General features: G+C 42.2%; 1 pseudogene; it reads left to right on the top strand.

Moving 5' to 3' along the window:
- The first annotated feature begins 11,750 nt into the window (after positions 1-11,750).
- LOC118653461 lies at positions 11,751-12,989 on the top strand (annotated as a pseudogene).
- The last annotated feature ends 2,870 nt before the right edge of the window (positions 12,990-15,859 follow it).

The raw sequence follows: 15,859 nt of genomic DNA, 5'->3' as shown, positions 1-15,859 counted from the left end.
CCAAATAATCAAAACTAATATATTTTAATGTATAAAGACTAAATATTTTGACAAAATACCTGAATCTTTTTGTTATATGTAACTTCTTCAAAGTTTCAGTCTTTTGTTTCTAAAAGAACCTCTAATTTTCTATTGTTGATAAAACAATAGAAATTGTTGGAATGATTCCACATTCCAAATTGATTTTCACTTGCTCAGGAATTAGTATCTTCCATTGAAGAATGGATATGAAAAGGACTTACTGTCTTACTGAGATTTGTTATTGTGCTTAAACTCTTACAATCTTAGGTGGTGATATTTAATTATATTATTGGCTCCAGTCATCTACTTCTTTTTGCTCATATTGTGGCTCCAAAATGGTGTCAGTGATAAAGGATTTACTCTTCTAGAGCAAAATAAAAATAACACTGATACCTGAAAGAGCACAAGCTCAAATAAATCAGCATAGTTTGAACTCTGTCTCCTTCACTTTCTAGCCATATAGTACCTACCACCTAGTATTAATAGAGTAAATGTTAATGATTATATATATTATCATCATTGTTATTTTTGTTGTTTGTCATTATGTTAGAAAAAAAAAATGAACAGTTAATAGTGCAGAAACTATAATCCATCTATCTGACTACCAGTTCTGTCACTTGTAAGCTCTGTGATCTTCATGAAGTCTCTTGACTTCCCTGAGCCTCACTTCCCTCTTTCATTGAATGGAGATATTAATCACCATATTTCATTTAATTTAGTGAAATTTAAGTAAAATAATTACCATAAAGTGTTTAAATTAGTGCTTAGTACATTATAGATACTGAATATTAGCTATTATTTCTTATGGAAAACTTTACATTTATTCTTTAGATTTGGGTACTTCCTATTTTTGGAGTATTAAAGTGGTAAGTGTGTGTGTGTGTGTATGTGTGAGAAATCATAGCACTGTTACAAAGTAGAGTTAAAAATACATCCATACTTGGAAAAACTATATATATTCCATCACCTTGTTTTAAAACATAACATATGAATACAAAATTTGGTATACTAGTACTTGTAAGACCAATGGTTTAGGAGATGTATATTATTGAGAAGATAGTTTATTACTTGCAGTTCCAAAGAGGTGAGTTCATGTGATGGACGGGCGTCCACAGGAAGCACAGGTGAGTCAGGAGAAAAACTAACTTTGAGAAAGAGCCTTTACTATGGTTGCCACAGGAAAGAATGAGTGACACAAGGTAAGCAGGTTTAGGACTAGCTCCTTTGAATAATTTCAGTGGGCTCTGGGGAATAAGGATTTTTCCTAGTTGTCTTGGTTGATTTGTACAGATGTTCCTTGAATAAGGATGGGGTTACATCCTGATAAACCCATCATCAATTGAAAATATCATAAGTCGAAAATGCATTTAATACACCTCATGCAAAGAAACATCATAGCTTAGCCTGCCCTAGCCTATCTTAAATGTACTCAGAACAATTACATTAGCCTACCGTTGGTCAAAACCATCTAACACAAAGTCTGTTTTATAATAAAATGTTGAATATCTCATGTAATTTATTATGTGTATTTATTCTACACCATCATAAGGCAAAACCATTTAAGTCATAGATTGACTGTATTTGCAAAGCATGAACTTGGGAGGAAAATGTTTTCTGAGGTGGGAAGGAATGGGAATTGACCAATGAGGCCAAGGCAAGGTGACTCGGGCATATTATGGGGTTGTCTAGAATACATGAACAGCAGATGTCAAAGTATCAAATTTGCAGAAGCTAGGAACATTGTTAATAAACTTCCCCAAACTCTTATTTTTTTTTTACTTGTTTTTTATTGATCATCGAAATCCAACTCTGGAATCCACAAGTGACATCCTACCACTTACTGAGTTGTTCTTGAGAATGCATTAAATTATTATTTAGCAAATGAGTGAATATATACCCTAAAATGTATGTGATTCTAATTTTGTCTATATCCTTAATACATTTTCTCCAAAGTTTAAATAAATTATTGAAAAAAAAAACATTCAATCCTGTGGAATTATTAATTTTTCTTTTTCTTTTGTCCTTCTTGTTACCAAAACCTTTGAAGAGTTTAATAGAATAGAAAGAGCTTTATGAAGCATTGGCAATATAAAATAACATAAAGATAAATAATGCATACGTCTCTTATTGATATCGTTAAGTAAATACACTTTATTTAAGGCAAAATTGCAGAGTGCTTAGAAACATAAAATCTAAACATTAGGTTTATATTATGGCATCTAAACTTTACAATTAAATACATTACCATTAATAGAAATCAGTCTAAATATAACATACGAGAGGTCTGGTGCACGAAATTCGTACATTGATGTGGTCCCTAAGCCTGGCTGGCAATGGAAGCACAAATGTCTGGTGTGGAAGGGCAGGTCCCAGCTGACCTTTGGGCCCTGGGCATCACCTGGGTCCCTGGGCCCCTGCAAGTCCCCCTCCGCCTGAGTCATGGTGCCTGAGTCCCCACTCGGAGATGCAGTGAGTGCAGCTAGACACCACAGGCCAGGGCACAGCATGGGCCTCTGGGCCACCCAGTGGCACTGCAAGGAAGCTGGGTGGGCAGCTCGCACTTTCCAGGCTAACCTCGCAGATCATGAGGAGCCACCCAGCCCCTGCGGTCCCAGTCACTGAGGCCCAGCTCACCTGGAACAGGCCGTGCAGGTGCAGGGAGGGCTCCTCATGGGCACTGGTACCTAAGCACAGGGGCTTCCCTGGCACATGAACCCTGGTGTCCCAGGAGAGGGTAGTGGGGGAGTGAGAGCGAGCTCTGCAGACACCTCGCATTCTCACCGCACCTCCGTCCCTATCACCCCCACCCCCAGGTAGCCAGCTAGAGGTCACAGCCCCTCACCGGGCAACACATCGCTAATGCCCACCATGTTCCCTGCCGCCCCCTGGTGGTCAGCGCATGTCATAGCGAGCGGTCAAACTCCTGGGCTCCGGGTTGAACTCCTGTTCAAACGACCGCCCGAGGGGACAATTGGCATATTAGGCTTTTATTATATAGGATAGTGGATGGAAACTTGAAGTTCCACATTTTTGTAGTGAGAATCAAAACCATCTACACACACTCAGCTTCTGATTGATGTTAATGACCATACTACTAGATTGGCTTCCCTAACATGACTTTACTATTTCAACTCTTTTTTTAAGTAAACATATTTTATTGATTTTAGAGAGGAAGGGAGAGGAAGACAGAGATAGAAACATCAATGATGAGAGAGAATCATTGATTGGCTGCCTCCTGCATGCCCCACACAGGATCGGACCCACAACCCTGGCATGTGACCTGGAATCAAACTGTGACCTCCTGGTTCATAGGTCAACACTCAACCACTGAGCCATGCAGGCCAGGCACTATTTAGACTCTTACTCAAGATAGCAGTTGCAAATGATAACAGTTTTATTCTTCCTTTCAAGAACTTCCCAAACTCATTTTACATTGCTCAGTTTTCCAATAGTCTCAAATTACTGAGTACATTCTTCTAATCCCTTACCTCAAAACCTGCACCTCGTTGTGTCTCTAATCCTTAATTATTCCAACATGATCAGTGCCCAATTCTAATTAAGCCCACACATTAAAGAAACTGTCTCAAAACAGATCCTAACACTTCATAAAAATTGTGAATTTGTCCTCCCCACTACAGACACTATTTTTTTTTCATGTAAATCTATTAAGTATTAATGATAAGGACTTCATGTAAAGACTACCAAGATGTGATATACATTATCACAGGGAACAACAAATTCAACTTTGCGTTATCAATAGGTTTAAAGGTGATACTTTTAGGATACTTTTGGAAAATAGGAATATATATTGAAGTAAATTCTCTGTATTTTATTGCAATGGATTTTAAGTGTCTTGTTTTCATGTTTCATCCTCTTTTTAAATTATAATGAGACATCTAAAAACCAAAGCCTGAAGAAAGTGGAAAAAATCAAGATTTAAATTTTAAAACAGGTTGCTTCTGCTGTTCTGCTGCCAATAATTTTGTGAGGCTAATTTTCCCCTCCAAACCTTTGTGATTATGTGTATACCATGTGGAGAATCTCAATATTTCATTTTCAGAAAAGGCTTCTTACCCCATAGTTTATCATTTATATTGTATACAAAAACATACATTCAGCCAGATACTTTTGGAAACATTTTTAATATACTAAAAAGTGCAGAAAAAATAACAACATTGCATTCCTTACAATAACATTAACCTACCACCCTGAGTTAACAAATGCTTCTATTGCTATATTTGCCTCATATTAAGCAAAATGTCAGATCATCTTGAAACAGCCTTTGTTTATCCCCAATCCTGTTTCCCTCATTCCCTCTGTGGGAGCAACAAACATTATGAAATTGGTATGTATTCTCCTTTCAGCTTTTTAAAAGTGTAGCTTTACTATATAAATTAACATTTATTAAATATGTATTTGTTTGTTTTATAACTTTAAATTTGCATTGTGACATCATGCTATCCTTTTTTTCACAATTTGTTCTGACAAAAATTATGTGCTAAGACTGTGTTTTACAGATATGAGGCAGGATAGTAAGAAGCCAGGAAAATTCCTTAACAAGTGGAATGGAAAAACTGAGACAGATAGCTGATTCAAATTCATCTCATCCAGATAGCTGATGCAATGACCAATGACCCCCTACCCTAACACCAACCTATCGGTAGAATTCATGACCTTGACCCTATATGCTTACTTAGATTAATCAGCATTTTAAAGGACATACCTGAAAAACTGTTGTATATTCTATTGAGATCTACCCTAAAATTCCAGCCTTTAGAAAATAGATGCAAACCCTTAAAAAAAAGGACCCAATGCACGGTCTCTCTTTCATGCCCACACTGTACCCCCTTCCTTTCTAAGTCATGTACCTATGATTTCTTTCTCCAAGGGTCTTTCTTTTGCCTTGGTAACTTTTTTCCTGAGTCCATGCAGCCCATTGGTTCACTTCTTCTGCCTCTGTGACTTTCTTTCTTTCTTTCTTTCTTTCTTTCTTTCTTTCTTTCTTTCTTTCTTTCTTTCTTTCTTTCTTCTTTCTTCTTTCTTTCTTTCTTTCTTTCTTCTTTCTTTCTTTCTTTCTTTCTTTCTTCTTTCTTTCTTTCCTTTTCTTTTCTTTTTTGTGATTCAAACTTGAGGATATTTTTCCATTTATTTTTAGAGAGAGTGGAAGGGAGGGGAGAGACAGAAAGAGAGAGAAATGTCAATGTGAGAGAGACACATCAATTGGTTGTCTCTCACACACGCCTCGATCGAGCCTGCAACTGAGGCACTTGCCCTTTATTGGAATCAAACCTGGGACCCTCCGACCCTTCTGTCCATGGGCTGACACTCTGTCCACTGAGCCAAACTGACTAGGGCTCTGACTTTCTTTCTAAACGGCCAAGACAGCTCCTTCTAGGCTCAGTCCTGTTGCTGTGATCTTGCCTCTTCTATCTTAAACCTTTCCTTTGTTTCAGTGTCCCTAGCTTTAATAAACCTATTCTCAAAGTCACCTGGAATTAAAATTGTGAAATATTTCCTGCACAAAGTCAAGAACTGAGAGAAAGCCCATACAGTTGTCAACATATGCAGTTATAATCCAATTTTAGTTGATATAATTACATTTTATTGAATGTATTATTTTAATGTGTTTTTTTTTTAAGTTACCCATATACTTACTGCTTCATGTGTTTGAGGAGTTCAGTTCTTGGTTAAAAACTAATGTGTAATTTCTCAGGCCTGTTCATAGGCAATTATACAAATTTGTTTGTTTTTTTTTTTTTTAATTAAAATTAAATCTTTGCCGAAACCGGTTTGGCTCAGTGGATAGAGCGTCGGCCTGCGGACTGAAAGGTCCCAGGTTCGATTCCGGTCAAGGGCATGTACCTGGGTTGCGGGCACATCCCCAGTAGGAGATGTGCAGGAGGCAGCTGATCGATGTTTCTCTCTCATCGATGTTTCTAACTCTCTATCTCTCTCCCTTCCTCTCTGTAAAAAATCAATAAAATATTAAAAAATAAATAAATAAAAAATAAAATTAAATCTTTATTGTTCAGATTATTACATTTGTTCCTCTTTTTTTCCCCCCCATAACTCCCCTCCTCCCAGTTCCCGCCCCACCCTCCGCCCTCACTCCCCACCCACTGTCCTCATCCATAGGTGCACGATTTTTGTCCAGTCTCTTCCCGCATCTCCCACACCCCTTTCCCCCCCCAGGAATAGTCAGTCCATTCCCTTTCTATGTCCCTGATTCTATTATAATCACCAGTTCATTCTGTTCATCAGATTATTTATTCACTTGATTCTTAGATTCACTTGTTGATAGATGCATATTTGTTGTTCATAATTTGTATCTTTACCTTTTTCTTCCTCTTCCTCTTCTTAAAGGATACCTTTCAGCATTTCATATAATACTGGTTTGGTGGTGATGAACTCCTTTAGCTTTTCCTTATTTGTGAAGCTCTTTATCTGACCTTCAATTCTGAATGATAGCTTTGCTGGATAAAGTAGTCTTGGTTGTAGGTTCTTGGTATTCATCACTTTGAATATTTCTTGCCACTCCCTTCTGGCCTGCAAAGTTTCTGTTGAGAAATCAGCTGACAGTTGTATGGGTATTCCCTTGTAGGTAACTGAGTTTCTTTCTCTTGCTGTTTTTAAGATTCTCTCTTTATCTTTTGCTCTTGGCATTTTAATTATGATGTGTCTTGGTGTGGTCCTCTTTGGATTCCTTTTGTTTGGGGTTCTCCGCGCTTCTTGGACCTGTAAGTCCATTTCTTTCACCAGGTGGGGGAAGTTTTCTGTCATTATTTCTTCAAATAAGTTTTCAATATCTTGCTCTCTCTCATCTTCTGGCACCCCTATAATTCTGATGTTGGTACGCTTGAAGCTGTCCCAGAGGCTCCTTACACTATCCTCGCATTTTTGGATTCTTTTTTCATTTTGCTTTTCCGGTTGGGTGTTTTTTGCTTCCTCGCATTTCAAATCATTGACTTGATTCTTGCGCTCCTCTGGTCTGCTGTCGGGAGTCTGTATAATATTCGTTATTTCAGTCCGTGTATGCTTAATTTTTAGTTGGTTCCCCAATATAAGATAGAGGGTCTCATTAGTTTTCTTGTAGATCTCATTAAGTTTATCGGCGGCTTCTAAACAGTTCTTGAGAGACCTTAAAAGTGTGGTTCTGAACTCTATATCTTCCATTGACAATTTTGTCCTGTTTCTTTGTCTCCGCATTTTGTTATGCTTCCTTGGTGCACCCCCTAGTGGTCTTTGTTCGCAGTCTTATAGTTAAATCTTGATTGTTGTCGCTAATTCCAGGGAGGGTTTGACCTCCAGGCCAAGTGGCTATGAGAATCAGCTGTGTCAGGAGTGAGAGAACTTCTGTCCTCTAGGGAGGTGCTAATCTGGCGTTTGCCTGAGGCTATCTGGCAAATGCCTCAGTGCAAGGCTTGGGCGGGGCGGGTCGCACAGGATCAACAGGGTGGGCCGGAGAGAGCAGTTATGGCGGCTCTCAGTCCTGTCCCCAGGGGCTCTGCCTCTCTGAGTCCCAGCACCCGCTGCAAAGCTCAGAGAGAAAGCTGCACTCGCTCTGACTGAAGCCAGACAGTCCCGCTTCTCCCGTTTGAGTCTGGGTCCCTAAAGACTCGCCCGGATCTGGAGCTCAGAGTCTGCGACTCCCTCCCGGCAATTATACAAATTTGACATGGCAGGCCTCAAGGGGGAAGGCCACCCTTCCAATGTTAGACTTGGGACCCAGCCAGAGCATCTAGGTCTCTAAGGGGAGTTACAGTCAAAGACTCGGGCTCCCTTAGCTAGTCATGTTATTCACATATTTTCATTCCTAGTCCCATTCCTTCATTCCTAGCTCTCTCTATCTGAGGCCTTCAGGCACCTCTGGCAAGGCCTCCTTATCAGGGAAGAAGAGGGAAAACTTGAAGACACTTTTCTCTGACAAGAGAAATGTTCTAAATTAAATTCAGTGGGTCAGAAAGTGGAGGAGAGAGATAAGGGAGCTGGATCAATAAATGGCTACTGGCCAAAACCAACAAATGACTACTCACATTTGTGAATGTATGTTTAAATTTTTAATCAACTTCCAGGCTTCTATCTAGAAAGAATACCAAACACCATACACCACAATATCCTCTTTACACATGAACTTTCTGGCATGTTTGCCACAACCAGTCCAGAAACTGCAAATACTTCTTCCTTGTGAGCCATGCACCTATCCCAGAACTGTCCTCACTTCACATTTTCCTGACCCCTTTATCTATAACCAATGCAAATTCTTTCAAAACCACTTACATCTTTCTTTGCCAAACTCATTGAATAGAAGAGCCTTGTCTACCTCAGGACTGCAGGCATGTTTTTCTTTTCCACCTAGCCCTGCTGCTGGTAGTTTAGGTTGCATACCCCAAGACCTGGTCCTTTTCCTGGCTAGCATATGGGTCAATAAACCATTTCTATAAGCATAATTTCTGGTCTCATATGTTTTTTGTTTAATATTTCCACTCTGAACTCAGTACACAGTACTTTCCATTGCTAAATCCCTCCCTTTTTCCTCCCTTCTGGCCTTGGGTTCATAAAACTTCTGGAGCCTTTGTTGTTGTTGTTCAGGGCTCTCTAAAAAGTGTAATGACTCTGACCCTATATGCATGCTGATCTACCTGATTCTTGATGAGTATGCAGTTCCTTAGAGGGAAATGGAAAAGGAGCGGTCAGTACTATTTTCAGTTTAGTCTTTTGCCTATACCAGTGGTTGGCAAACTCATTAGTCAACAGAGCCAAATAGCAACAGTACAACGATTGAAATTTCTTTTGAGAGCCAAATTTTTTAAACTTAAACTATATAGGTAGGTACATTGTTATTAACTTAATTAGGGTACTCCTAAGCTGGCCTTTGCTAAAAAACGTCCTCAATCTGATTGAGGTACGTTCCCTGAGGTCGAACCTTTCCAACTCTCCCATCCACACTCATCTTGTAGCCAGTCTCACTTAACTCGTGCATGAATCGCGCACACCTGCCTCCCCCGCTCCCATCGCCCTACTGACCGACACCCCCCACTTCTTCTAATGCCACTTCTTCAAAATAGACTTGCCCAGGCCAAAAACCGACTTCTGCACATGGGCCACGAAGTTTCAATCACACTGTATGTGCGCGCCCGCAGGTGGTATTTTGTGGAAGAGCCACACTCAAGGGGGCAAAAAGCCGCATGTGGCTCGCGAGCCACGGTTTGCCGACCACTGGCCTATACCATTGAAGTAAGAAGTCAAAGACACATTTTGGCTTGTTGTTTAATTGGCTATTCTGGATATTTGACAGCCAAGCTCTCTTTTCTGGCTCAGCTGAGCTCTTCCTGACAATATTATTTTTTATATTTTTTCAATCTTTGAAAAAATAGTAAAATGGAAAATTTTATATATATATCTCCTTTTATGAATGTGTGAGGCTTTCTACGGTATATGACTAGAAATGGAAATACTTACTGGAAAGTTACATGCAATTTTAATTTCACTAGATATTTCCTAATTCATATAAAAAGGATTGTATCAATTACACTCCCATCAACAGTGAGTGAAAGTTCCTAATTCTCTATATTTTCTTTGACACTAAGTATTGTCTAACTTTTTAATATTTCTGTCAGTCTGATGAGTGTGAAATTATATATAATTTTGCATTTAATTAATTATTAATGATTTTGAGTATACATTTCTTAACTATTTTGATTTCTTCTGTGACTTGCTTGGTTATGTGTTTGGTCAATGTTTTGTTTGAGGATATTTTTATTAACATGTTGGTGTTCTATTATATGTTTCAAATGTATTCTCCCAGAATGTGGTCCTTATTTGTTTATGTTATATTTTGCTATTTAGAATGTATCAGCACTTTATGAGTTGCGCATTTGTGCTTAATTTAATCGTTTCCTACCTTGAGGTCATAAATATTTTAAAATTTTGTTTTTGATATTTAATAACTTTTTATGGGTCACAGGTGTATTAGTCATTTGTAATCCATTACCACATAACAAATTAACAGAAATTTAGCTACTTAGAGCAGTGCACCTTTATCCTATATAATAAAGAGGTAATATGCAAATTAACACTCTTACCCTCACAAGATGGCTGCCTACAACCAGGTTGGCAGGGGGGTTAATAAGGGACAACCAAACGACTGAACAAGCAGCCTGTGTGGGGCGACCAGGCCTGCAGGAAGGTTAGTGAGGGATGACTAAATGACTGGACAGCAGGCTGTGTAGGGCTACCAGGCCAGTAGGGGGGCCATGGGAGCAACCAGGCCGGCAGGGGGGGGCAGTTGGGGGTGACTAGGCCAGCAGGAGGGGAAGTTTGGGGCAACCAGGCTGGCAGGCAGGTGAGTGATTAGGAGCCAGCGGTCCAGGATTGTGAGAGGGATGTCTGACTGCCAGTTTAGGCCCAATCTCTGGCAATCAGACATCCCCCAAGGGGTCCCTGATTGGAGAGGGTGCAGGCTGGGCTGAGGCAACCCCCCCTCCGTGCACAAGTATATAGCATAAAATTATAGCTCTGATCATCCCTAACCACTCGCCTGCCTGCCTGATTGCCCCTAACCTCTCTGCCTGCCTGCCTGATCTCCCCTAACTGCCTCTTCCTGTCTGCCTGATCGCCCCCAGCTGCCTTCTCCTGCAGGCCAATTTGGTTCTGATTGGTCGGTTTCTATGACAGTCAGCATCTCCGGGCCTATCTGCAGGCCTGATCAGAGAGGCAGAGCTGATCAGATGCCCTCGTGGAAGCCTGGAGAGAAACATAGGTGTGGTTGCTGGCTAAGCCCGGAGAGAAAGAGAAAGGCCATGGCTGATCAATAGCTGCCACAGAGGCTGCAGATCAGACCCTGCCTCTTTCTCCCAGCATGATCTGCAGGCCCTCTAGAGTCAGTGCTGGGTCATGCACCTGCACCGGCTGCAATCAGTGGCAACTGAGCTCTGACTGCAGAGCTGACTTCTGGTGTTCGGTCATTATAGACCAGGGGTAGGCAAACTTTTTGACTCGAGGGCCACAATGGGTTCTTAAACTGGACCGGAGGGCCGGAAAAAAAGCATGCATGGAGTGTTTGTGTGAACTAATATAAATTCAAAGTAAACATCATTACATAAAAGGGTACGGTCTTTTTTTTTTTTAGTTTTATTCATTTCAAACGGGCTGGATCTAGCCCCCGGGCTATAGTTTGCCCACGGCTGTTATAGACCCTGGGTTTTTATATCCTATCTAATAAAAGGGTTATATGCAAATTAACCATCACTCTGTCACAAAGATGGAAGAGCCCATAGCCATAAGATGGCAGAGCCCAGTCCCCTCAGGCCTGCTGGAGTCCCCAGTCCTTTTAGCCCGAACTGATTATTATGGCAAGTGGACTGAGAAGATTTTCAGCAAGTGTGAGAAGCAAGTGTGAAAAGCAAGCCTTGGTAGGATCGAGGGAGACCCGGTGGGTTCAGGGCTGCTGCTGCCCAGGGAGGCCCTCAGAGTTTGGTTCTGAAACTGCAGGGACCTGCTTCACTGTGGGCTGGGGAGGAAGTGCCACTGCCTCTAGCCCTGTGCCAGGTCCCTGGTTAAGGAAGCAGGTCCAAGTTGCAGCCACAAGGCCTGGCGGGACTGTCTCACCCTGACCATCATGGCTGAGCTCTGGCAGGGGTGGTGAGTGCCTCCGGGATCACTGTCTGCCCCCGTGCCACCTGCAGACACTGGTGGAGCAGGTGTGGGTTGAACATTTTAATAAAAATGGGATGCCTGCACCCCACCTCACTGTACCCTGGTCCTTGGCAAGGAGAAGGCAGTGGAATTGGGGGCTCAGCCTTGGGACCCCGTTAGGAGGCACTGGGGCTGGTAGCAACCTGCAGGCATGTTATAAGGAAGAGGAGCTGAATCACCAGGACGCTGAGGGCCAGCTGCTGCAGGCTTGCAAAGGTGCAGACCAGGCAGCTCTCACTGATGCTGAGCTCAAAGAGTGCATCAGCAGCCTGATGGACAAAATCACCTTTCTGAAGAAGGTGCACGAAGAGGAGATTGCTGAGCTGCAGGCACAGATCCAGTATGCTCAGATCTCTGTGGAGATGGACCTGAGTTGTTCTCAAAGAACTGGAGTTGTTCTCCAAGCCCAACCTCTCCACCACACTCAAGGACATTCGTGCCCAGTATTAGAAGCTGGCTGCCAAGAACATGCAGAATGCCAAAGAATGGTTCAAGAGCCACTTTACCATGCTGACCGAGAGCGCTGCCAAGAACACTGAAGCAGTGCGCACTGCCAAGGATGAGGTTCTGAGAGCCGCTGCCTGCTCAAGGCCAAGATCCTGGAGATGGAAGCATGCTGGGGCATGAACAAAGTGCTAGAAAAGCAGCTGCAAGAGCTGGAAGATAAGCAGAACACCAACATTAGTGCTATGCAGGACACAATCAACAAATTAGAAAATGAGTTGAGAACTACAAAGAGTGAAATGGCATAATATTTAAAAGAATACCAGGACCTCCTCAATGTGAAGATGGCTTTGGACATTGACATTTCAGCTTATAGGAAACTCTTAGAAGGTGAGGAGACCTGGCTCAGTTTCACCAGCGTGGGAAGCATAGCCAGCGGTTACTCCCATTATTCCCAAGCCTTTGGCCAATCTGCCTACAGTGGTTTACAGACCAGTTCCTGCTTGATTTCTGCTCGTTCCTTCCCTTCTTAATACACAAGCCATATCCAGGATGAGCAGATTGAGGTGGAGGAGACCATTGAGGCTGCAAAAGCCAAGGAAGCTAAGGATGAACCCCCCTCTGAAGGAGAAGCTGAAGAGGAAGAGAAGGAGAAGGAAGAGCCTAAGGAAGAGGAAGGAGAGGAAGAGGAAGAAGGTGCCAAGGAAGAATTTGAGGACACAAAGGAGGAAGAGGGAGGTGAAGGTGAAGGAGAAGATGCCCAAGAAGTTGAGGACAAGAAGAAAGATGAAGTTGCTCGGGAGGAGCAAGCAACCAAGAAGAAAGATTGAGCCCTCCTTTCCTTAATTATTTCAGGAATAATCCTGCAATCAGGTCAACCCCATCACCAACCAAGCAGTTGAGTCCCTGATATTATATGAATTAAGAATACAAATATATAACATTCTGAGGTGACTCAGGTTGGACATTAAATGTTGCACTATGACTTTTCTCCTTATGCAGAGTATCTGTTTGCTTGCAGAGTGGCTTCCTGGCTTGCTACCAGCCTGTGCATGGTTCACACTTATGAGTTCAGGATCTATGATAATTTGAATAAATCAATCATTTACAATAAAAACACATGAATACATGAATTCACTAATGTTAATGTTAGACTTCATGGAAAAAATAGTCCTTTGAATTTTTGGTGGTAAGAAATTAAAGACCTAAAATCATGTGCAATAAACAGTAAATAAAGTTACACTGAATGACAAAAAAAAAAAAAAATACATCAAGGGCCAGGAAACGTTCAAAGAACTGGAGAACCATTCCCAAATCAGGAAGGGAAGTCACAGGGTGTATATTATTGTTATGAATACAGTATTTCCTATTAATTACAACATATGCAATGTAATGTGTTAGATGCCTTCCTATCGCATGAAGTATATATTCTCATAGAGTAATACTGGTAGATATGTTATCGTTATGGCGCTATGTCATATCCTATCTATACTAATAAAAGGGTAATATGCTAATTAGACCATGAGACTTTCCAGATGTCCTTCTGGACAAAGCCATGGTGGCGGGGCCAAGGCAGAGGCAGTTAGGGGTGATCAGGCCAGGAGGGGAGGGCATTTGGGGGTGATCAGGCTAGCAGGGGAGGGACAGTTGGGGGTGAGTCGGCCAGCAGAGGGGACTAGTTGGGGGTGAGTAGGCCAGCAGGGGAGGCAGTTGGGGGCAAGCAGGCTGGTGGGGGAGGCAGTTGGGGGTGAGCAAGCCAGCATGGGGAGCAGTTGGGGACAAGCAGGCCAGCAGAGGGGGGCAGTTGTGGGTGAGCAGACCAGCAGGCAGAGTAGTTAGGGGTTATCAAGCAGGCAAGCAGGCGAGCAGTTAGGAGCCAGTGGTCCCAGATTGTGAGGGGGTTGTGGGATCGGGCCTAAACCAGCAGTTGGACATCCCCTGAGGGGTCCCAGATTGGAGAGGGTGCAGAACAGGCTGAGGGACTCCCCCTTCCCCCATGCACTAATTTCTTGCACCGGGCCACTAGTATTAGGATAATAAGGGACAGGATTCATGAGGGCTCACACAAGATCTTTCCTCAACAAGAAAGAAAGGCAATTGTCTACAAACAATACATTCTTTCCATTATGCTACATAGTTCCTCTGATTATATTTTCCTTGGTTGGTATTGATTAGTTATTAGAGCATCACCTAGAATGAGACTGACATTTAACTGTTACCAAATATGAACATTCTGTTTCAGTGGGTTTATTCCAGTTAATTGTATTGAATATATCATATTTACTCCTAAATTAAAGCTTTTGTTTCACCCCCTTAGCAGACATTTTTCTTTTTTTTTTTCCTGGTAATGCAAATATTATCATTCTTTCAGAACCTCATTTTATTTTCACAGGATTGGAAGCCTATTGTATCAAATCTACTTGCTGATGATCTGTTGTTTATCTGAATTATTATATTCACTAAAGTATATAATACTGAAGAAGTTTTCTGACATCTTGACCTTTCTTGACCTCTGCTACATATAATGCTTGCCATGTGGATTATCAATTGGGTTTTTTCAGCTAAGTTAAAAAAAAGAAAACTTACTTTGAGAGAATGCTACTAGTATACTTCAAACGTAGATTTCATCATGTCCAATTTATAGATAAGAAAACTGATCCTGAAAGGAGTGAAATTTGTTTCCCCAGACTCACACAGCTAGTGAGTGGCTATAATGTGTTAAGTTTCCTGCCACATTGCTTTCCTGTTTAAGTCTGCTTAAGTTTGTTTGTCATGTTTATAACAAGCTGGTGGTTGTAACAGATTTCTGGATTCAAGCCCATGATTTACATTGACCACATGTCATGTGGCTTATCATCTAGTTACATTTTCTTCCCAATTTCATAATTTTTAAGGAAATAACACTGAAAAAAGTTTGTTTCTATGTATATAACAGTATAATGCATGCTTTAAAAGAGATATACTTAATGAAGAAATAGTTCTAGTTATAACACAGTCTGATTTTGATTAATATATATTCCACTAGTGGCCCAGTACATGAAATTTGTGCATGGGGGAGGGGGTGTTCCTCAGCCCAGCCTGCACCCTCTCCAATCTGGGACCCCTCAAAGGATGTCCTACTGCTGGTTTACAGAGATTGGGCCTAAACCAGCAGTCAGCCATCCCTCCCGCAATCCAAGACTGCTGGCTCCTAACCGCTCCCTTGCCTGCCTGCCTGATTGCCCCTGAACACTCTGCATGCCAGCCTTTTAGTCCCCAACTGCCCCCTGCCGCTGGCCTGCTTGCCCCCAAGTGCCCCCCACCAGCCTGATCACCCCCAACTGCCCCCCTGCTGGCCTGCTCACTCCAAACTGTCCCCTCTTGCTGTCCTGATCACCTCTAACTGACCCCCCCACTGATGGCCTGCTTGCCCCCAACTGGCCCCCCTGCTGGTCTGATTACCCCCAACGGCCCCACCCCCCCATCAGCCTGATCACCCACAACTGCCCTCCTCTCTTGGCCTCTAACCGCCTCTACCTCAACCCCGCCACCATGGCTTTGTCCAGAAGAAAGTCCGGAAGGTCTCCTGGAAGATCTCCCAGTCTAATTAGCATATTACTTTTTTATTAGTATAGATAGAGGCCTGGTGCACAGGTGGGGGCCGGCTGGTTTGCCCTGAAGGGTGTCTTGGATCAAGGTTGGGGTTCCCTTGGGGAGTGGG

Source organism: Myotis myotis, unplaced genomic scaffold (assembly GCF_014108235.1).
Source record: "Myotis myotis isolate mMyoMyo1 unplaced genomic scaffold, mMyoMyo1.p scaffold_m19_p_4, whole genome shotgun sequence".
Classification (NCBI taxonomy): Eukaryota; Metazoa; Chordata; class Mammalia; order Chiroptera; family Vespertilionidae; genus Myotis; species Myotis myotis.
The sequence above is the reverse complement of the archived record's forward strand: the minus strand, read 5'-3'. Positions and strand labels throughout refer to the sequence as shown.